This window comes from Pelophylax lessonae (assembly GCF_965119305.1).
Source record: "Pelophylax lessonae genome assembly, chromosome: 1".
Taxonomy (NCBI): Eukaryota; Metazoa; Chordata; class Amphibia; order Anura; family Ranidae; genus Pelophylax; species Pelophylax lessonae.
In genome coordinates, this window is record NC_138768.1 from 854610614 (window position 1) to 854633252 (window position 22639).

The window sequence follows — 22639 nt, forward strand, 5'->3', positions numbered from 1 at the left end:
TTTTAACAACGTCCCGTGTACATGGAGCCTTAAACCATCTTGCTGACTCTTACAAAAGGGACAAGTGTTATAGTTCAACCAGGGGGTCTCTCCAATGCATTGCAGTTGTGCCACCTAACAAATTGAGGAATTTCTGTACCTATTTAAAGGGGGTGTTACATTTTGTTCATTCTTTATGGACCATGGTCAAAACTAAAACGCAAGCTTTTTTTTGTTAACTTCGCAAGACATTATGGAATATTGCACATTAATAATATGCAGTACAACATGCAGCCAGCAGGTAGAGCTTTAGACTCCTTTTTCCATGTTCAGGTGTTTCTTTACTACTTGTAATAAAAAGTTACAAAGCCCACTTAACACACAAGTTTATGAGACGAATCGGTCCAATGTTCTTTTGCTTTAATTTTCTAGTGTTGGCTTATGCAGCTATAAGGCTGCAGACAACAATAGGCATGGCCCCACAGGACAGAGCAGATGTGAATAAATTACGGACCTGAATGCAGATAATTGTATCCCTGTGTGCATCAGCCCCAAAAAGAGGATACGTACACATTACAGCTGCACGATTAATCATTAAAAAAAATCGCGATCTCGATTTTACCCAGAACCGTGCAGCTCTAGCACACATACATTTATAGTTTTATCTCTCTCGTCGGCTCCATCTTTCTGTAGTTACCCTCAGGTTGTTTTGTGATGCTTGCCAAGTATAAATGAGAGTCATTTTCCTGATTTTTGTCTTTTCCTTTTTTTGTTTTTACTTTACTAGGTTTTTGTGCCTAGGTGAGAAGGACGCTCGCAACCCCCAGATTCTTTGCTGCAGGGTTTTGGATGGCAGCAGAGCCCTGTAGAACTTCTAGGCACATGGATGGGTTGCCCACACTGCCCGAACCCCCCTTCCCCCACCCCATGTGTGCACAGATGTGCCACAGGGCTCTATCAGGATCCAAAGAAGAAATGCCTCACACATCAGCAGGTTTTTGTTCATGTCAGAACTGTCCATGCAAATCAGGCCAAAGAGGCCAACTCCAGGGGCAAAAAAGAAGAGGCCAACTGTGGGGCAAAAAGTAAGAGGCCAACTGTGGGGCAAAAAGTAAGAGGCCAACTGTGGGGCAAAAAGTAAGAGGCCAACTGTGGGGCAAAAAGTAAGAGGCCAACTGTGGGGCAAAAAGTAAGAGGCCAACTGCGGGGCAAAAAGTAAGAGGCCAACTGCGGGGCAAAAAGTAAGAGGCCAACTGCGGGGCAAAAAGTAAGAGGCCAACTGCGGGGCAAAAAGTAAGAGGCCAACTGCGGGGCAAAAAGTAAGAGGCCAACTGCGGGGCAAAAAGTAAGAGGCCAACTGCGGGGCAAAAAGTAAGAGGCCAACTGCGGGGCAAAAAGTAAGAGGCCAACTGCGGGGCAAAAAGTAAGAGGCCAACTGCGGGGCAAAAAGTAAGAGGCCAACTGCGGGGCAAAAAGTAAGAGGCCAACTGCGGGGCAAAAAGTAAGAGGCCAACTGCGGGGCAAAAAGTAAGAGGCCAACTGCGGGGCAAAAAGTAAGAGGCCAACTGCGGGGCAAAAAGTAAGAGGCCAACTGCGGGGCAAAAAGTAAGAGGCCAACTGCAGGCAAAAAAGTAAGAGGCCAACTGCGGGGCAAAAAGTAAGAGGCCAACTGCGGGGCAAAAAGTAAGAGGCCAACTGTGGGGCAAAAAGTAAGAGGCCAACTGTGGGGCAAAAAGTAAGAGGCCAACTGCGGGGCAAAAAAAACGGGATTTTTGACTTACCGTAAAATCCATTTCTCTGATGTTCATTGACGGGCACAGCTACTGATCATCTTAACCATTGGGTTATACTGACCCCTACAGGAGTAGGACACTAGGCAGAAAAAAAAAGTCTGACTACACCCATGGGCAGTCCCAGAGGATATGCTCCCTCTCTCTGCTATAGGTACTCAGTTTTGTTACAAGCAGTGTCAGAAGAATTACAACTCTACAGAGGGGTGGGTGCTGTGTCCATCAATGAACAGAGAAATAGATTTTACGGTAAGTCAAAAATCCCATTTTCTCTTTTGTTCATTGATTCAGGTCTTCATAACTGTTGGTAAAAGAAAAGGAATTGGCAGCACTCCAGGTTGAGTCAAAATCCAGATTTATTGACTGGACATCCAAATATGACAATCGTGACAAGGTAGACGCGTTTCACACACTGACTGTGTGCTTAATCATTATTCCTTTTCTTTTATCAAGTTTTCACGGAGGCGAGCCGGGGCATGCACCTGTGTGAGTCATCAAGACAACCTTGAGCAGTGACTCCTTGTCTTTTCAATTTCATAACTGTTGGGACCAGCAAAAAAATTTCTCAAGGCTAAACAGTAGCCAACCAGGCAACAGGAGCTCAACCAAAACAACTGGAGCCCACCTGAGAAAAACAATACATCCTCAAAGAGGACCAGGTTCTCTCAACAGCAGCCTGCAAAACCTTGCGGTCTAAAGAAGCATCCGCAGATGCCAACACATCCACTATATAGAACTGAGTGCAGAGAGAGGGAGGATACTCCCTGCGACTGCCCATGGGCGTGGCCAGACTTTTTCTGCCTAGTGTCCTACTCCTGTAGAAGGCAGTATAACCCAACGGTTATGAAGATCTGAAGCTGTGCCCGTCAATGAACAAAAGAGAAAAGAGGCCAACTGCGGGGGCAAAAGAAAAAGGCCAACTGCGGGGGCAAAAGAAAAAAAAAGAGGCCAAATGCGGTGCAAAAAAAAAAACCCCAAAAAGATGCCAACTGCGGAGCAAAAAAAAAAAAGAGGCCAACTGTTGGGGGGGGGAGAAGCTAACTGTGGGGGGGGGGGGGAGAGGCCAACTGTGGGGGGAAGAGGCCAGCTGCGGGGAAAAAAAATAAAATAAATTGGGGGGGCAAAAAAGAAGAGGCTAATAGAAATAGAGAAGAAATGCCTCACACATCAGTGGGGTTTTGTTCATGTCAGAAATCGGACCAGGAGAGAGTAGTAGCTGATCTGATGTCACTCGAGGTGTGTTCCCATGGTAACATACAAAAGAGAGTGGCTCGATAGTGTAATAGAGTCACACACTTTTATTAAGTATAGAATAAAAAACTCACATTAGAAATGCAGGTATAAGCAGTGGATAAGCCGGCCGGCTCCAATAGCCCGTCCTCTGGGCAGCGCGGTGACGTCAGCACGCCGTGCGCTACGCGGTCGTCTCAACAGACTTCTGATACAAAAGTCACTTAAAGCAGGTTGATGCAGCATAGGATGAAGCCAACTGCAGGGCAAAAAGGAGGCCAACCGTGGGGCAAATGCACCTGTAAATCAACCTTAAACAATATCAGAGCAATTTTCCCATCAATACAGACGCTACCCTGGCAACTGAAAGACATTCTAGATCCTTCTCTAAAACGTTCTTCATGTGCTCCTCAAACTGATGCATGGCTGAAACCATTGTGACAGATTGCCGTGGCTGAGAGTGCCAAGGGCATGATTTGCCTTAGATCAGTGGTTGTCAACTTCTGAGTTATAGAGGGCCTTAACCGCAGCCCCTGAAGGGGCCGCACAGAACATTCAGTATATGTAATGCTGGAGAGGACTGTCAGAGACTGCAGACCTAATAGAGGAAATGAGGGTCAGAGAGTGAGGACAGGATAAATTGTGGGTGGGGATATGCTGCAGAAGACAATATGAATCGGGGGACATGTTACATGAAACTAGCTGAGATCAATGCTATTACCCCAATGTTCCCAGAATGCCGAGGTCAGAGGGCGGCTCATCGTATACCAAAGGGTCGCATGCAGCCCTTGAGCTGCAGGTTGGCCACCAGGGCCTTAGAATAACGTAGATGGATGTTCACAGCATGTCTGCATTGTCTTTGTAAGAAATGGAATTCCGTTTTCCAAAACTTAGATGAGATTTTACCCATCTGACTTCCACAAATGCTCCTCATCCCTTATACAGGTGATATAAACCCATACTGGGTGACATTTAGATTGCTAAAACACCATCATAAACTACTGTCTACTACTGTCTAGGTCAGTGATGGCGAACCTTGGCACCCCAGATGTTTTGAAACTATATTTCCCATGATGCTCAACTACACTGCAGACAGGAGCATCATGGGAAATGTAGTTCCAAAACATCTGGGGTGCCAAGGTTCGCTATCACTGGTCTAGGTCAAAACTACCTTTTCACCTATTCTGCAGCTGATCTCCTCCAGCCTCTCATCGACTACCTATTGCCAGCATCGGGTGCACACCATTATCCAGGACCGGCTTCCCAATGATGACAATGGTGGAACATACATGGGCAATATATGCTGACACAATCAGTTGTAGTCTCCACCAAGAAGGCATGGCAAGGTGACAACACAGGAGTACACCAGGCAGACAGTTGTCACCCTGTAATAGAAAGTATCTGAACATAGACATTCATGGCAGGATCACCAAGTATTCTATTAATAAACACCGCAGAACTGACTGAAAAACATTTGAACGGATACGATTAGCTTATAAGAGGATTTAGTGATCGGGTTTGGATCTAATATAATATGAGCAGCAGCTGAGAGATCACCAATACATGAAAACCTCATCAGAGGGAATAATAAACTCGTCTTTATTACACACAGCAAAGCAAACTTTTACTTTGCAGTATTAGAACAATGAGATTTCTTCTACACAGTACAACAGCGGGATTCAAGCGCCACCTACTGGAAAATTAACACAATCATTCGGTCACAAATTTACACAAGGTAATAAAAGACGCAACAATCAGCAGCACTTCCAACACACAAAATCCACAATAATAGAATACCTAAAGTCACAATAAACAATATCCTCATCCTCCAAATATAATCCATACACATCCACTACATAAAAGTCCTGTCATATGCCTTTCACAAAAAGTCTCTGCTTCCTTGTAACGTCCTCAGTGATCTCCCAAACCTTTAATCCCCCCCCCCCCCCACTTCCATTTGTTTGGAAGGAGCAGTGAACTGCTCTATGCACACTGCTATGCTTACTTGCCCAATGGTTATAGGCCATAGCCCAATGGCCGTACCCCACAAGAAGGGCTCATGGCCCAATGGCCACAGACTCTGACTCAGTGGCCACAGCCCACGGCCCAATGGCCACAGCCCACGGCCCAATGGTCACAGCCCAATGGCCATGGCCCAATGGTCACAGCCCAATGCTCGCAGCCCACGGCCCAATGGTCACAGCCCACGGCCCAATGGTCACAGCCCATGGCCCAATGGTCACAGCGCCGTGGCCACAGCCCAATGCTCGCAGCCCATCTCAAGAGTGAGCAAGAGATGATTGGGTATATTCCTACATACAGTGGGACCATGGAGAACGAAGACAGGCGAGAACAGGATGTCAGCTCACAGGACAGAATTAGGAGACTCGGATGGGGCAATAGAAAATACTTTTCTGAGTTAAGTAAAACTGCTGTTCTGCAAATTAAAGTGGTTGTAAAGGCTGAAGGTTGTTACCTTTATTACATTTAATGCAAAAAATCTTCTCTGTGCAGCTACACCCCCCCCCCCCAGCCCCTCCAAATACTTATCTGAGCCGAGTCTCAATCCAGCACTGGGCCCCAAGGGCAGCATCACAGCTCTTTCCCTCCTCAATTAACTCAATGAGAGCAGTGTGGGCCATTGGCTCCTGCTGCTGTCAAACTCTCTGAGCAGAGTGGGGCCAAGCTACGCTCAGTGAGTCAAAGGACACACACAGCTCAGCTCAGGATAGAGTCCGCACATGTGCCACCATAGGAAGCAGCTTCCAGCTTTGAACAAAAGTATTGCCTATGAGAAGCAAATGTACTTCCTACACAATGCCAGGTTTAAATCTGAACGTATATGGAAATGCTGGTTGGATTTTTTTTATTTAGAAAACTCATAACGGATATGTACATATTTGTAGTCTGTTCTTAACTTTATGAATCTGTGCTGTGATGGGATGGTGTGGGGTTTTTTATTTAGATTGTGTTTTTTTTTGTCATCATTTGTATTTAACGCTTCAATTTGTACAAAAAAAATTCTAATAAAAACAAAAAAAAAAAAAAAAAAAAGAATTTAGAAAGATCATGTCTTTTTTTGGATTTCCAACCAAATGGATTACAGATAAAAAAACAGACAAAATAAAAAAAAAAAAAAAAAGTCAAAGTCAAAAGTCAGAAAAGGTTTATAGTGTAAATTCAGAACCACTTAAGTCAGGGCTTGACAAATTTACTTTGAATCTGGGAGTCGGCTGAAAAAGTTTTTCTTTTTTTTTTTTTAACAAATCTTATGGGTGGAACATGTAAAATGTTCCCAAAGGTGAATTTATCCTTTAGCCCTTTCACAGCCAGAGCTCTTTTTTGCACACAATAAAAAAAATAATTTTAGGCACGAAGGTTACAAAAAACAAAAAAAAACAAACATTATACATTTTCTGAAAACAAACACCCTAAGCGCCGGTTCACACTGGCGCGACGCTACTTTCAGGGGCGACCTCCAAGATCGCGGTGCGAGCAGCGCGCCGCGACCTCGGAGCGGCCGCCACAGACTTCATAACATTGAAGTCTATGGCGGTCGCCTCCTGGTCGCCCCAAAGAAGCTCCGGACCCTTTTTCTAGGTCGGAGCGACTTGTGTCGCTCCTATTAGAACGGGTCCGCAGCTTCCCTATGGGAGGCGACCTGCGGCGACCTGTGAGGCGACCAGGTCGCCTCACAGGTCGCCCTAGTGTGAACCGGGGCTAAAGCACATGTGTCAAACACAAGGCCTGAGGCCGAATTCAGCCCTCCAGGCTTTATCATGTGGCCCTTTTACATCTCCTGCAGCATCCCCATGGTCTCCTCCCCCACTTTGTCTCAGCGGTTGACAGTAAAGCAGAGGACAGAACACTGCTCTATCAGATCCTGCCCTTCACCCTGCAGCAGCGTAGAGGCTGGACTCTACCCCCCCCCCCCTTTCCCATCTCAGCAGATGGCAGCAGCGAGGACAGAACTCCTCCTACAGAATTAATTGTTTTATTGCCTGGGCTTAGCAGAGGGTTCAAGCTGTCCCTGACAATGCAATCCCAAAATGAAAAATACACACTTCCCTGAACACATACCACCCTAAAATGTGAGTACAACTCTCGGTAGAGAAGCCACCTGTCGTGTACTTCAGCCTGTCATAGATTTTGACAAGCTGCTTGCACTGGGGGCTGGACATGGCACCCGGGCACACAAACACATCAGGATTTGATGTACACGGGCTAAACACCCCGTATACATAAAGCTTAAACCTGTCATTTCAGATCTACCATGGAAGCGCCTGTTAGCGGGCATCCACTCACCTGCTGCCGCCACGCCCCTCAACTTGTTGTGTCACTGCCACATTACCAGCCGTCCCATTAAAGTGAATGGGACTATCAGTAAGTCAACAGCGAGTCAGAGGAGGAGCCGCTGTGGTACAGAGGTGACAGTTGCTATTTAGAAATTATGATTTAAATGAAGCCTTTTTACTAATGATTTTAAATGTGATTTAAATCAAATCCACTCGGATTTGTATCAGTTAACAAAATGGAAAGTAAATGAACAGAAGAGAGAGAACACCAAATCAAATCAATATTTGCTGTGACCACCAGGCCTTCAGCATCAATTCTTCTAGGTAGACTTGCACACAGTTTTTGAAGGAACTCGGCCAGTAGGTTGTTCCAAACATCTTGGAGAACTAAGCACAGATCTTCTGTGGATGTCGACTGCCTCAAATCCTTCTGTCTCTTCATGTAATCCCAGACAGACTCCATGATGGTGAGATCAGGGCTCTGTGGGGGCAAAACCATCACTTCCAGGACTCCTTGTTTTTCATTATACCTAAGATAGTTCTTAATGACATTGGCTGTATGCTTGGGGTTATTGTCCTGCTGCTGAATATATTTGGGGCCAATTACATGCCTCCCTGATGGTATGACATGATGGAAAACTATCTGCCTGTATTGCGATTAGAGGAGAAGCGTTTTAACCTCAGGCAACGAGGAGGGTTCTTTACTGTTAGGGCTACAAGATTGTGGAATTGTCTACCACAAGAGGTGGTTTCTGCGGGTAGTATGGTGACTTTCAAAAGACTCTTAGACTTACATCTCAAGGATCAGGAGATTAAGGGCTATGTTAGATGATTACAGCCACACACACCTACACAGGTTGAACTGGATGGACTATTGTCTTTATTCAACCTCACCTACTATGTATGTATTTCTCAGGATTGAGGACACCATTGACCCTGATCAAATCCCCAACTTCATTTGCAGAAATTCAGCCCCCAACTTACAAGGAACCTCCACCATGCTTCACAGTTGGCTGCAGACACTCATTATTCTAACGCTCTCCAGCCCTTCCTCCAACAAACTGCTACAGCCAATTATTTCACATTTTGACTCATCAGTCTGGAGCACCTGCTGCTATTTTTCTGCACACCAGTTTTTCTGTTTTCCTGCAACGTTGTGTCATGTAGCCTTGTTTCCACATCGGAGGTATGGCTTTTTGGCCACAATACTTCCATTAAGACCGCTTCTGGGCAAACTTCTCCGGAAAGTAGATGAGTGTACCTGGATCCCACTGGTTTCCACCAGTTCTGTACTGATGGAACTGCTGGACATCTTCTGACATGGATGGGAAGTACACGATATGGCTTTATAGAAAATGGCTTGACAGCACTCCAGTATCATTGGATAAAAAGTCTTTATTTCTCCATAAATGTGACAGCACAATGGACAGAAGCCTCAAACAGCAGACGAGTTTCAAAAATCAGGTTCGCTTATTCATTTCTGAAAAGCATACACATGATGTGACTTTCAACCGCTGCATTAAGCTTCCTTGGCTGACCACTGTGCCTACACTCATCAACATTGCCCATGTCTTTGTGCTTCTTCAAAAGAGTTTGAGCAGCACATCTTGAAACCTCGGTCTGCTTTGAAATCTTTGCCTGGGAGAGGCGTTGCTGATGCTTGCTTGATAATGTAGTATAACTAGTACTACCTTGTGTCTTATTGCTGTGCCCAGTCTGGCCATGGTGTATGATCTGTGACATGAAACTGTCTTCCATAACCTCACCATAGTAGCACTTGTTGTCAATAATGATCAATAAGCTATAAAAAAATATTCAAATTTTATTGAGATTAAAATCAAAGAATTATTAAAGAAAAAAGACAAAACATATAGAGTTATTGGATAACAACATTCAAAAGATCAGTGATATATTTTATGTCATAGGTAGCTCTAAATGACTAGACCAGATAATGTCACCGGTTTCTATCCACATAACAGCGCCCAACATGTTTCGCCAATGCTTCCTCAGGGGCGTATAGCTGCAGCGGAGATGGTCATAGAGGTACTACATTAAAACACAAAAAAAAATGTTACATATATAATTTTAACACAGAAATCATTATGCGAGTTGTTCACCAGGAAGCCCAGCACCATCACACCAGGCTAGGGTCACCACTCTAGGGTCCCAACACCGTGAGATACCCATGAGGTCCAGGAAAAAAGGCCAAAAAACTTTCTGGGGGGACGAGTGCGGGAGCCGATAGTAGGGTAAAGAAAAAAAGAAAGAATTTAAAAATGTACCTCTAATAAATAGTGTCTAAGGACACATATCTATAAGTGGTATATTGACAGGATATATAAGGGCCCACATAGTCCAATTAATCTGGTGTATTCATAGAAATCTGATAAAAAATATATAATAAATATATTTTTGGGACTATATATACCTCCTTAACTAAATATCACGTTGTTCGGCTCAATGCAGATACCCAGAACAACAATTGAACCGAACAACGTGATATTTAGTTAAGGAGGTATATATAGTCCCAAAAATATATTTATTATATATTTTTTATCAGATTTCTATGAATACATCAGATGAATTGGACTATGTGGGCCCTTATATATCCTGTCACTATACCACTTATAGATATGTGTCCTTAGACACTATTTATTAGAGCTACATTTTTAAATTCTTTCTTTTTTTCCTTACCCTACTATCGGCTCCCGCACTCGTCCCCCCAGAAAGTTTTTTGGCCTTTTTTCCTGGACCTCATGGGTATCTCACGGTGTTGGGACCCTAGAGTGGTGACCCTAGCCTGGTGTGGTGGTGCTGGGCTTTCTGGTGAACAACTCGCATAATGATTTCTGTTAAAATTATATATGTAACATGTTTTTTTGGTGTTTTAATGTAGTACCTCTATGACCATCTCCGCTGCAGCTCCCCTGAGGAAGCATTGGCGAAACATGTTGGGCGCTGTTATGTGGATAGAAACCGGTGACATTATCCTGTCTAGTCATTTAGAGCTACCTATGACATAAAATATATCACTGATCTTTTGAATGTTGTTATCTAACTCTATATGTTTTGTCTTGTTTCTTTAATAATTCTTTGTTGATTTTAATCTCAATACAATTTAAATATTTTTTTATAGCTGATTGATCATTATTGACAACAAGTGGTACCCGTAAGGTCCCGTCCCCCCCCCCCCCTTTTCTCTAGCCCTCTTTTTTTTTTTTACCACAATGGTGGCTGCTTGGGATAGCCTGAGTAATACTTCTACTAAGTTTGGGATGTTGGGCCTATATCTTATAGATAAAGTTTTATATTACTCCAGACACACCTCAAATTTTATACCTCACCATAGTAGCAGAGTTTGGCTGTTCCTTTCTCAGTTTTAAGCCCCCTATACAGCGGTTTCAGTTAATGACTGTTTCAACCTTAATATGAAATTGATGATTTTTATTATTATTACTACACAGGATTTATATAGCGCCAACAGTTTGTGCAGCGCTCTACAATATGAAGGAATACAATACAGTTACAATACAATTCAATACAGGAGGCATTAGAGGGCCCGGCTTGTTAGAGCTTACAATCTAGAAATCATTAGCACCTGCTATATAACTGGTCAATCACACGGTTGACTATAATCCTACAAAACCCCTGACATTGTGCAAGTGTACAAAGTGTGCAAGTGTAAGAATTTATTGTGGTTTTAAGCAAGAGGGTGGTCACACCAAATATTGAATTGATTTAGATTTTTCTTCTGTTTGCTCAATTTGCATTTTGTAAATTGATAAACAAAATAAATTGCAGGGTACATATATGACGTATCGAGTAACGCTGCAAGAGATTACAATTGTAAATCAATGTAAGATTGTTGGCTGTGTTGGATCGGTTTTTCGAGGTTTGAAGGTTGCTCTGGGACAGCCATCTCTATGAGTTGAAGAGTCTATGACTATGTGTTATCTGTATATTGATGACCGGCCCTGTGTACCTTGGCAGTGGAGACTGATGCTTAATGATTGAACCCGTAGGGTCTGTTTATTAAGGTGAGAGGCAGAGAATGCCCGGTGGTGGAAAGATATGAGCACCTAGGAAAATACATCTTTCTGGAAGTTTTATGCCAGCCTGCTTTGGGTCTCTGTTTTCATCAACCACAAGGAAGGACTCTTTTCTTTCACCTTTTTGCACTTTATTCTTCAGAATTTTCCGTTGCACCCATTATATGTATTAACCACTTAAGCCCCGGAAGATTTTACCCCCTTCCTGACCAGGGCCTATTTTGCGATTCGGCACTGCGTGACTTTAACGGACAATTGCGCGGTCGTGCGGCGCTGTATCTAAACAAATTCAACGTCCTTTTTTTCCCACAAACAGAGCTTTCTTTTGGTGGTATTTGATCACCTGTGCGATTTTTTGATCATGCGCTATAAACAAAAAAAAGCGTCAATTTTGCAAAAATAACAATATTTTTCACATTTTTTTATATGAAATTCCCCCCAAAAAAATGTAAAAATCAAATTTTTTTAACATTTTAGGACAATTTGTTTTATGCTACATATGTTTGGTAAAAAAATAAAAAAATCGCAAAAAGCGTATTTTGATTGGTTTGCGCAAAAGTTATTGCGTTTACTAAGGGAATGGCGGCAATCTGCGATTTTTTTGCGGTACTGCGACATTGCGGCGGACAGATCGGACCCTTGACTGACATTTTTGACACTTTTGGGGTTACCAGTGACATTACTACAGTAATCAGTGCTATACATATGCACTGTTACTGTAAAATGACACTGGCAGTGAAGGGGTTAACTTTTTTTGAGAGGGAGGGGCTTTGTGTGTCCCTAGGGGCGTGATTCTAACTGATTGGCTGTGGCTTGAGGGGTATGAACAGTGATCAACGGTCCTACATAGTAGAACTGTATGATCACTATTCATACACAGGGGAGAATGACAGGCGGCTTGTTTACATTAGCCGCCTGCCTTTCTCCTGCTCTAACGGACGATCGCGAGTGACCGGCGGACTACGGGTCCGCCGGGCACACGCGCGGGGGGGGGGGTCTGTGACCGCGCGAGAGCGCGCCTCCGGGGGCGCTCGCTCGCTCCCTAGACCCTCACAGGCTAGCGACGTAACCCTATGTCACTTTGCCTGTGAGGGGCTGACCGCCCCAGTAAATAAGACGTGCGGCGGTCGGCAAGCGGTTAATATATGTATCCATTACTATGTAATGTGCATTTATAGGATTGTGCTGGTGCTGCACTATATTATACTTGTCTACAGGAGGTTTTTATTAGATTGCCCTTGAGTGGCCAGCTGCTAGTCCGTTATTTCTTTTTAAATCGGAGTTCCGGCCTCGGGGGTACATTTTAGATAAAAATACCCCGGGACAGTCAGGGCTAGTACATTCCACAATGGATAGCCTCTGTACTGTCCCGGGTGGCACTTACCTTTTAGAAGAAATACTTACCTTTAAAATTTCTTCTCCAGCGTTGCCATCTCAGGTGTGGGCAGCTGAAGCCAGGGCGTCCTCTTCGGTGACGTTGGAGTCCCAGAATGCCCTGCACCGGCCCCGCTCATCACTTCTGGTGCAGGTGCGGCATCCCTGGGCATGCCCAGAAGCTGTTTAGCAGGGAATGCCGCGCCGCACCGGAAGTGAGGAGCGGGGCCAGTGCAGTTGCATTGACTCCTGGTAGCGATGAAGTTCATCTCCCAGGATTCATCGCAAGCCGGAAGAGACGGCGCGGGCCGCGGCCACAGAGGGAGGAAGTGGAAGGAAGGGGAGTATATTGTCTTCAATATCAAGTTAAGTGACCGGAAAAAAAAAATCGGGAGCATCCATTTTTTTCAGGTAACCCTCAGCAAGTGAATGTCCCAAAATCGATTTATTAGATTTTGAGGCCGGAACTCCGCTTTAAGGTTCAGCGCTGAATATTACTTTTTATTCTATATATTTCTGAAAGCATTCTTATTTTACAGCATTTCTTCACACCTGCCATATCTCATATACAGCATCTTTCATAGTACCAGAACAATGCAGATCTGCAAACTTTGTAGACAGGGAATGTCCTCAATGAATGTGAATATATCACCACATGTACATCCTGTTTACACCGTTCTCTTATTTCCACTGAGTTATTTTATAGCTTGGCATCCGGCATTAGCAATTGTGAGTGAAATCCTCAATACTGGGTCCCCAGTAAAGGGAAAAAAATAAAAAATTCCAAAGCTTCTGCATTAAATTAAATTAAATCATTGTGCAATCCCAGCCCCAGCAGTACACAATGTTTTCCAGCTCCCCGTCACGAGGACATCACTGCGAGAGTCACATACAGGTCACCAAGCACATGTATACATGCCTGTTACGTAAGGGTCAGGTGGATGTACGGACACATCCATAGACGAGCCATGACTGTTCTGTGCAGTTTATGAAGCAGAGGCCATGTCTCGGATTTGGCACACAGGTGGTTCTTTTAGTCTTACCTTGTAAAATTTAATGGCAGTCCAATAAGCTTCAGGCTCTATTAGCATTTGAAAAGCATCTAAAGCCGAACTGAAAAGCGCTATAAACATGTGGGAACTGTATTATCTGTTCAAAGGTTTAGAATTCTGTCTAGTCAGCCAGTTTTTTTTTTTTTTGATTTTCATTTTAATGCAGAAAATTCTGCTAGATACAGTGCCTTGAAAAAGTATTCATACCCCTTGAAATTTTCCACATTTTGTCACGTTACAACCAAAAACTTAAATGTATTTTATTGGGATTTATTGTGATAGACCAACACAAAGCGGCACATAATTGTGAAGTGGAAGGAAAATGATGAATGGTTTTCAATATTTTTTTACAAATAAATATGTGAAAAGTGTGGCTGCATTTGTATTCACCCCCCTGAGTCAATACTTTGTAGAACCGCCTTTCGCTGCAATTACAGCTGCAAGTCTATTTGGGGATGTCTCTACCAGCTTTGCACATCTAGAGAGGGACATTTTTGCCCGATCTTCTTTTCAAAATAGTTCAAGCTCTGTCGGATTGGATGGAGAGCGTCTGAACACCAATTTTCAAGTCTTGCCACAGATTCTCAATTGGATTTAGGTCTGGACTTTGACTGGGCCATTCTTACACATGACTATACTTTGATCTAAATCTAAACCATTCCATTGTAGCTCTGGCTGTATGTTTCGGGTCGTTGTCCTGCTGGAAGGTGAACCTCCACCCCAGTCTCAATTCTTTGGCAGACTAACAGGTTTTCTTCAAAGATTGCCCTGTGTTTGGCTCCATCCATCTTCCCATCAACTCTGACCAGCTTCACTGTCCCTGCTGAAGAAAAGCATCCCCACAAAATGATGCTGCCATGGTGTGTTCTGGGTGATGTGCAGTGTTAGTTTTCCGCTACACACAGCATTTTGCTTTTAGGCCAAAAAGTTACATTTTGGTCTCATCTGACCAGAGCCCCTTCTTCCCCATGTTTGCTGTGTCCCCCAACATGGCTTCTCGCAAACTGGACTTCTTTCAACAATGGATTTCTTCTTGCCACTCTTCCATAAAGGGCAGATTTGTGGAGTGCATGACTAATAGTTGTCCTGTGGACAGACTCTCCCACCTGAGCTGTGGATCTCTGCAACTCCTCCAGAGTTATCATGGGCCTCTTGGCTGCTTCTCTGAATAATGCTCTCCTTGCCCGGCCTATCAGTTTAGTTGGACGGCCATGTTTTGGTAGGTTTGCATTTGTGCCATACTCTTTCCACTTTTAGAAGATGGATTGAACAGTGTTCCATGAGATGTTCAAAGGTTGGGATTTTTTTTATAACCTAACCGTGCTTTAAACTTCTCCACAACTTTATCTCCGGTCTGTCTGATGTGTACCTTGGCCTTTATGATGCTGTTCGCTCACTAAAGTTATCCAACAAACCTCTGAGGGCTTCCCAGAACAGTTTGAAAACCATTTATCATTTTCCTTCCACTTCACAATTATGTGCCACTTTGAGTTGGTCTATCACATAAAATCCCAATAAAATACATTTACATTTTTGGCTGTCACATGACAACATTTGGAAAATTTCAAGGGGTATGAATACATTTTCAAGACACTGTAGCACAGCCAGGTCCTGGTCTTCCTGCTTAAGTGTGACTGCAGTTCTAGAGACAATGTCACCTGTTCAGTCAGGGTAAAGTGACAGAGTCTACAGATAGCCCACCCCTAGCAAGATATACTCACCTCTCCTTTACTCCATGCTCCCTTGTCACACCACTTTGCCAGAGCCCTACCTTCATTGCTCTAATGCTTTGTTCCCCAAACTTTGTTCCTTTGTGTTTATCTAGCCCTTGGGGCACTATTTCTCCCACTGACACCAATGATAGGGCACCATTCCTCCCACTGACACCAGGGACGGGGGCACTATTCCTCCGACTAAAACAAATGACGGGACACCATTCCTCCCAATGACACCAATGATGGGGCACCATTCCTCCCACTGACGCCAATGATGGGGCACCATTCCCCCCACTGACGCCAATGATGGGGCACCATTCCCCCCACTGACGCCAATGATGAGGCACCATTCCCCCCACTGATGCCAATGATGGAGCAACCATTCCCCCCACTGATGCCAATGATGGGGCACCATTCCCCCCACTGATGCCAATGATGGGGCACCATTCCCCCCACTGATGCCAATGATGGGGCACCATTCCCCCCACTGATGCCAATGATGGGACACCATTCCCCCCACTGATGCCAATGATGGGGCACCATTCCTCCCACTGATACCAATGATGGGGCACCATTCCTCCCACTGATACCAATGATAGGGCACTATTCCTCCCACTGATACCAATGATGGGGCACCATTCCCCCCACTGATGCCAATGATGGGGCACCATTCCTCCCACTGATACCAATGATGGGGCACCATTCCTCCCACTGATACCAATGATGGGGCACCATTCCTCCCACTGATACCAATGATAGGGCACTATTCCTCCCACTAATACCAATGATGGGGCACCATTCCTCACACTGATACCAATGATGGGGCACCATTCCTCCCACTGACACCAATGATGGGGCACCGTTCCTCCCACTGATACCAATGATGGGGCACTGTTCCTCCCACTAATACCAATGATGGGGAACCGTTCCTCCCACTGATACCAATGATGGGGCACCATTTCTCCAACTGACACCAATGATGGGGCACCATTCCTCCAACTGACATCAATGATGGGGCACCATTCCTCCCACTGATATCAATGATGGGGCACCATTCCCCCCCCCCCCCCGGGAACCAATCATGGGGCACCATTCCTCCCACTGATACCAATGATGGGACAACTTAGTCGGAGGAATAGTGCCCCATCATTGGTATCAGTGTGAGGAATAGTGCCCCATCATTGGTGTCCGTTGGAGGAATAGTGCCCCATCATTGGTGTCCGTGGAAGGAATAGTGCCCCATCATTGGTGTCCGTGGGAGGAATAGTGCCCCATCATTGGTGTCCGTGGGAGGAATAGTGCCCCATCATTGGTGTCCGTGGGAGGAATAGTGCCCCATCATTGGTGTCAGTGGGAGGAATAGTACCCCATCAATAGTGGCAGGAATTAGGACTCACTGTTGGTGTCATTGTGAGGAATAGGGTTTCATATCATTGGAAGGAAAAGTGTACCAAGAGCCTGATAAATGCTAGCAAAGGGCCACATCCAGCCCTCAGGCGGCAGTGTGGAGACCACTGGTTTAGTTCTTTACATATTATAGTGGGGTGCCTCGAGATTGTGTGGATTTTAAAGGGTGCTGCGACTGAAAAAAGGTTGAGTATCACTGATCTACACCACTGCTTGGATAAAAGAACCCAAGAGATAAGACACTGCTGTTTACGAGTTTACCAAGAAACAGATGCACCTTTCTCTGTAAAAGACCCAACAATGACCAATATCTCAGCCAAAAGAAATGGGCGCATTACCAGATCGTGGCGTGACCTTTTCTACCTCTAACACGGTTCCCAACGTCCCAGAAAAACAAAGACATAAAAAGTGACAAATAAACAGGAAGAGCTTAAAAGCTGGCCCCGGCGATGCTGTGGAGCGCGATGCTATTTGGCAAATGCCACAGAAGCTAACTGTAATGTCTCTCCGTGGAAATGTTTAGCTTTTGATCAAAACAAAAAGCAAATTGAATGACTGGGGTAAAAGACGTTCTACATCCCATTTGCCAAACCGCCAGAGCTATTAGGACCCCCGTGGAAAAAAAAAAAAAAAATATTTAGCTGTGGAACAATATCCAAAACACTAAATAAAATAAATCAACTGGAACAGAACAAGGCTCTCGTTGGTGGTAATGAAACAAAAGATTCTTGTATTTTTGTTTTCAATTATAGAAGCTGTTGGTTTCAATTATAGAGAAGGAGAAAAGGGAGGAAGGGAATTTGAATAACGGGGAACAACTTCTGGATGGCCTTTGTCTGGATGACTTTGTGGGGTTTCTGATGACTGAAGCCATCTTCCTCTCATTAAGAGACATAACAAGCTTAATCCTGTTTATTCCCAGAGTTTAAAAATAAACAGCCGTGGATGAAAGTAGAGGAGGGAGGACTGCGGCATGCAAGAATTCGGCCCCTTACTGTAGGATATTATCGGCTCTGCCACGTCTCACATGTGGCTGGCCAGTAGGAAACGAAGCACAAACGAGAAAATTGGATCTGTCTTTGGAGTAATGGCATGCCAGTTGTCTTTCCTAAAATGTCATGCCAAGTGGCAGCATATAATAATTCCACTACAGCTGTTTTTTTTTTTTTAGGGAAGGGCAAATCCGTTGTAGAATTCAGAAGCTTCTACCTTGGAGTCAATGGGCAAATTTAAAAAGCAAATGCGTACATGCTTTTAATGACCACAAAAAGGGTAAAAGCGTAGGCCTGGGCTTCTCCACCAGGGTTCCATGGAATCCTATGGTTCCTCCAGAGGTTCCTAGGGGTTCCTTGAAAAATGACCAATTTCTGCCTCTCAGGTAAATTCCTACAGACACCATCAGGGCCGTAGATAAGGGGGTACCCCCAGTCCTCCTGTAAGGGGCCCATGCCAGAAGGGTGGTGTAACGGAGCTCCAATACCCAGCCTAGGTATCTCCGCTGTATAATCCTTGAAGCTGAGGAAGTACTAAAACATCCAAGGCAAAATCCCCCCTAGTAACTGGACGACACACAGTTCTGGGAGTCAAACTAGAATGCCTCGTTTATTCCAAAACACAAACACAAGAGATCTACAATCTAGGAAAACCCCTCCCTCTTCGAGACATTCCCCACACAAAGCTGAACATCCCATAATAACCTTACTCTAGCCAGACAGGAACAATAGGACAATGGAATGCAGGTATTTAACAATAACAAACCCCCACACATCTCCTGAGGGACACTGCTCCCTCACTCTCAACACAAACCACACTCTTAGTGTCCATTCTGCTACAGGTGGCCCAGGCAGCAGGCTGAATCCGATATGGGCAAGCAGGGTGGTAAAGCAGGGGGGCAATTACTGGAACTAATCCCCTGTATGGATCGCTCTGCAGAAGTCAAAAGCTGGCATCTTCTCCTCGCTCTCCTGTTGGCTGCAGAGAGAGCCTTACAAAGGATCGGTTCTAGTAATTACTCCTCCCTCACCACAATACCGATCACCCTGCTTGTGCATCATACGTTTCCCCATTCTGCACAGACCACCCTGTGTGCCCCCCTGCCCCAGGAGCGCTGCTGGCTTCCCTCCTTTTCTTTCCACTGGCAGGTGCACGCTCACAATAGGATCCTTTAAGACTGAGAGTGGGGGAAGGGCTAAGTAAATAGGTCATATTTACCAGGACCTTCCGTTCCTGAAGGACCAGTACCGATCACTCACTGGCTTCATTCATAACTGAAGAATTGGCTGCATAGGGCCCCATGGTTTCCAACAGCAGCCCTGGACTCCATTATTCTTTTTAGCTATCTGTAAGTGGGGAAGTCCTCCCAATGACTACAAGTGTAAGGAGCATTCTTCCCACTGACCATCACACTAATGTATCATGAGTTGTAGATATAGACATTTTTAGAAGGGATTCCCTGAGATCGGAAAGTGATTTCAAGGGTTCCATCAATGGTTGTGTTGAAAAGGTCGAGAAAGGGCTCAGAAATTACAGCGTCCATCTTCGCAGATTTCTTTTAGAAACCTGGGAGCCTCCCCACCCTAAAAAAAAAACGAAATACGTCATTATACAGCCTGACCTGAAGGGGGCTTCGGATTAATGTTGGGGTTGATCCAAAACTAAAACTAGTACCTGTGGTCAATAGAAAATGTCTCAGACACCTCTGCTACCTTAGAAACATTTTAGGCCAGGTCGGGGTCTGTAGATTTTGGCATTAGGCTTAGTAAATCCTGGAATCCAACCAACTCAGATAGACCCAAAATAACAAAACATTTTTATAATCCCCATGTATATGAGCAGCATAACTGCTTTCATCAGAGTCCCCCCTAGCTAGGCTGTTGTGAAGTAGCATTTCATGAACAATCATCCCTGAACACTGATCCCCTGAACGAAAAAGGATTATCTATTTCTCCACAGAACTGCAGTAATCATCTGCAATCAGGGCTAATCAGAAAACAATACAAAAAGTACAAACAATGGAAAGTGCTTGATTAAGCTAAATTCACCCAGGAGCAAACTGAACATTGGGGCTGTGCTGGGTTATGGAACTCCTATGGTGCCAATGCCAGGTTTTTTTAAGACTCCATTGGAAAGCATGATTTAGTTCATAGTCTCTACACGAGCCATACGACGATCAGATTGTAGGTTATGCCAATGGTGGTGACAGCACAGCCATATCCTGGCTACCTCTCACTTCCAGAGCTTGAAGTGAGCTAAATGTAGATACATCTCCACTAGTGAGCCATAGCACGTACGCCTTTCTAGAACCCCTATTCAGCTTACCAATAAGGACCCCTGGGAGTGCCCACCAAGTGCGAATTGCTTGGTCACTTATTTAATTATTTTCTCCACACATTTTGTCACCTTTCGCTTTTGTGTATGTTTTTGTTCCTCATTCGGATGGACGGTGTGAGAGTCGGTTCACATTAGCGTGACACGACTCCTTACTACTTCGGGGGCGACTTGTGCATTACATTGCACCACGACTTCGGATCGACTTGCAGGGACTTCACATAATGGAAGTCTATGCAAGTCGCTCCGAGGTCACCCCGAAATAGTACAGGACCCTTTTTCTAAGTCGAAGCGACTTGTGTTGCTCCTATTAGAAAGGGTCCTGTAGCGGTCAATAGACCGCGAGGGAGCGCGACTTGTCAGGCTGAAAAGTCACGCTAATGTGAACCGGCTCTAAATCCTCGGGCTTGCCCTCAAGTCTAGGGGAGGATGTGTGGCTCTCAGGTTCCTTCCTCCCCTGGCTCTGGGGGTTCTCACTTCAGGAGAGCCCTTCGACCTAGTACTCGGTGGTCGGCTTCAGCTGGCCACAAGGAGAGGGATCTGCTAGGCGGGCCATGTCATACCCTACGTCCCTGTCAGGAGCTTTGGGCCCTGTGAGATCAGGGAAGGGTCCTACCCCTTCAGGGGTGGACAAAGCACACCATTAAGTGCCCTTTTTAGTGTGTTTCACATGCAGGTTTTTTTTCCACTTCATAGTTCAATCCAATTTGTTTTCTACTACATATTTTTGGTTAAAAAAAAAAAAAATCACAATAAACGATTGGTTTGCGCAAAAGTTATTGCTTCTACTAACTACAGGAAAGATTTATGTCATTTTATTTATTTTTTTTTACTAGTAATGGCGGCGATCTGCGATTTTTTCCGGGACTGTGACATTGCGGCGGACAGATCGAACCCCTAACTGACATTTTTGAGACTTTTGAGGGGACCAGTGCCATTACTACAGTAATAAGTGCTACAAATGTGCACTATTACTGTGAGTGATTCTAACTGTGGGGGGGTGTGGCTTTTGGAATGACCATAGAGACCTGTAATCCAATATAGAAGGATCACAGGCACTCTATGATCATTCCAGGGAGAAGAACGGTCGGCTGTGTTTAAAACAGTTGACAGTTCTTCTCTCTCAGTGGGGAAAGATTGCAAGTGTCAGGCGGCATTCAGAGCCGTCTGCCTGCTCATCGGCTTCCCCGCTGAAGAGCGGGGGTGGCAGCGCGCGCTAGCCGCCTAGCCTTCTGCTTGCGACAGCCATACATGCATGGCGATTTGCGCAGGAGCGGCTGCCTGCCGCAGTACATCTGCGGCGGGCAGTCGTAAAGAGGTTAATAAACACATACTCGTCTGTACAACGGTCCAGCGATGCGGTTGGCGGGAGCGCGCGCTTGCCCCCTAGCCTACTGCTCGCGACCGCTGTACATGCATGCCGATTTGTGCAGGAGCGGCTGCCTGCCACAGTACATCTGCGGCAGGCAGTCATAAAGAGGTTAATAAACACATACTCGCCTGTACAACGGTCCAGCGATGTGGCTGGCAGGAGCCTCGGCTCTCTCCGTCTTCTCCCTGCGGTGCCGGGCATCTCTATCGTGGGCACCCGGCTGTGACAGCTTGTGGCTTCACAGCCAGGTACAAGTCGCGATGTGCGTCCTGAATAGCCGGGCAATCTTCTGGGACTCTTGACGTGTCCCAGAAGATTGCAGGGAGGGAGGGGGAGAGGAGAACTTCCGCCCGGGACGCCTAGGCGGCCTGAACGGAAGTAGGAGCAGGTACCTGTCAAAACCAGGTACCCGATTCCCCCCCCCCCCCCAATAAAAAAAATGACATGCCAAATGTGGCATGTCAGGGGGGTCAGGACCACTTAAAGCAGAAGTTCCACTTTTGAGGGGAATTCCGCTTTAGGGGTTAAGCAGCGACATTTTCGGATAGTGAATCATTCCCTATAATTGAAAAACACACTCACCAGAATTCACCTGCAGTGAATCATTGGTCACATTCATTGCTTTAGAAATATTCAGGTTAAAGACAGGTTCACTTTAAGCCTCATAAAAAAGCAGGCAAAGCAAATCTGGAAGGGGAAAAGAAAAAGAACAAAAAAAAAAAAAAAAAAGGAAGAAGAAAACAACAGGAAAAAAAAAAAAAAGAGAAAATTGTACCCTCAGAAAATAATTAGATCATTATACAATTTTCATAAAGGTTACATTTCTCCTCTCCAGATGTGTTTTCTTCTTCAGTCAAAAATTGTTGGAGGGACTTTCGGCCCTCAACCCCAATAAACATGAAAAACACTTTAATATCCTTTATTGCTGAAACCATTCAGAAAATATTACGATGAAACGCTTTCAAGCCTTCCTTGTCATTCCTCTAGTAAAAGGTCGTCATTAAGAATGGAATTATTCTAATGACTTGAGCGCACTCTGGCCAACTGGC

General features: G+C 45.0%; 1 protein-coding gene across 2 annotated transcripts in view; it reads right to left on the bottom strand.

The window, feature by feature from the left end:
- The window catches only part of EXOC6B (exocyst complex component 6B), a 566827-nt gene that overhangs the window by 455732 nt on the left and 88456 nt on the right, over window positions 1–22639 (bottom strand). The window lies entirely within an intron of this gene.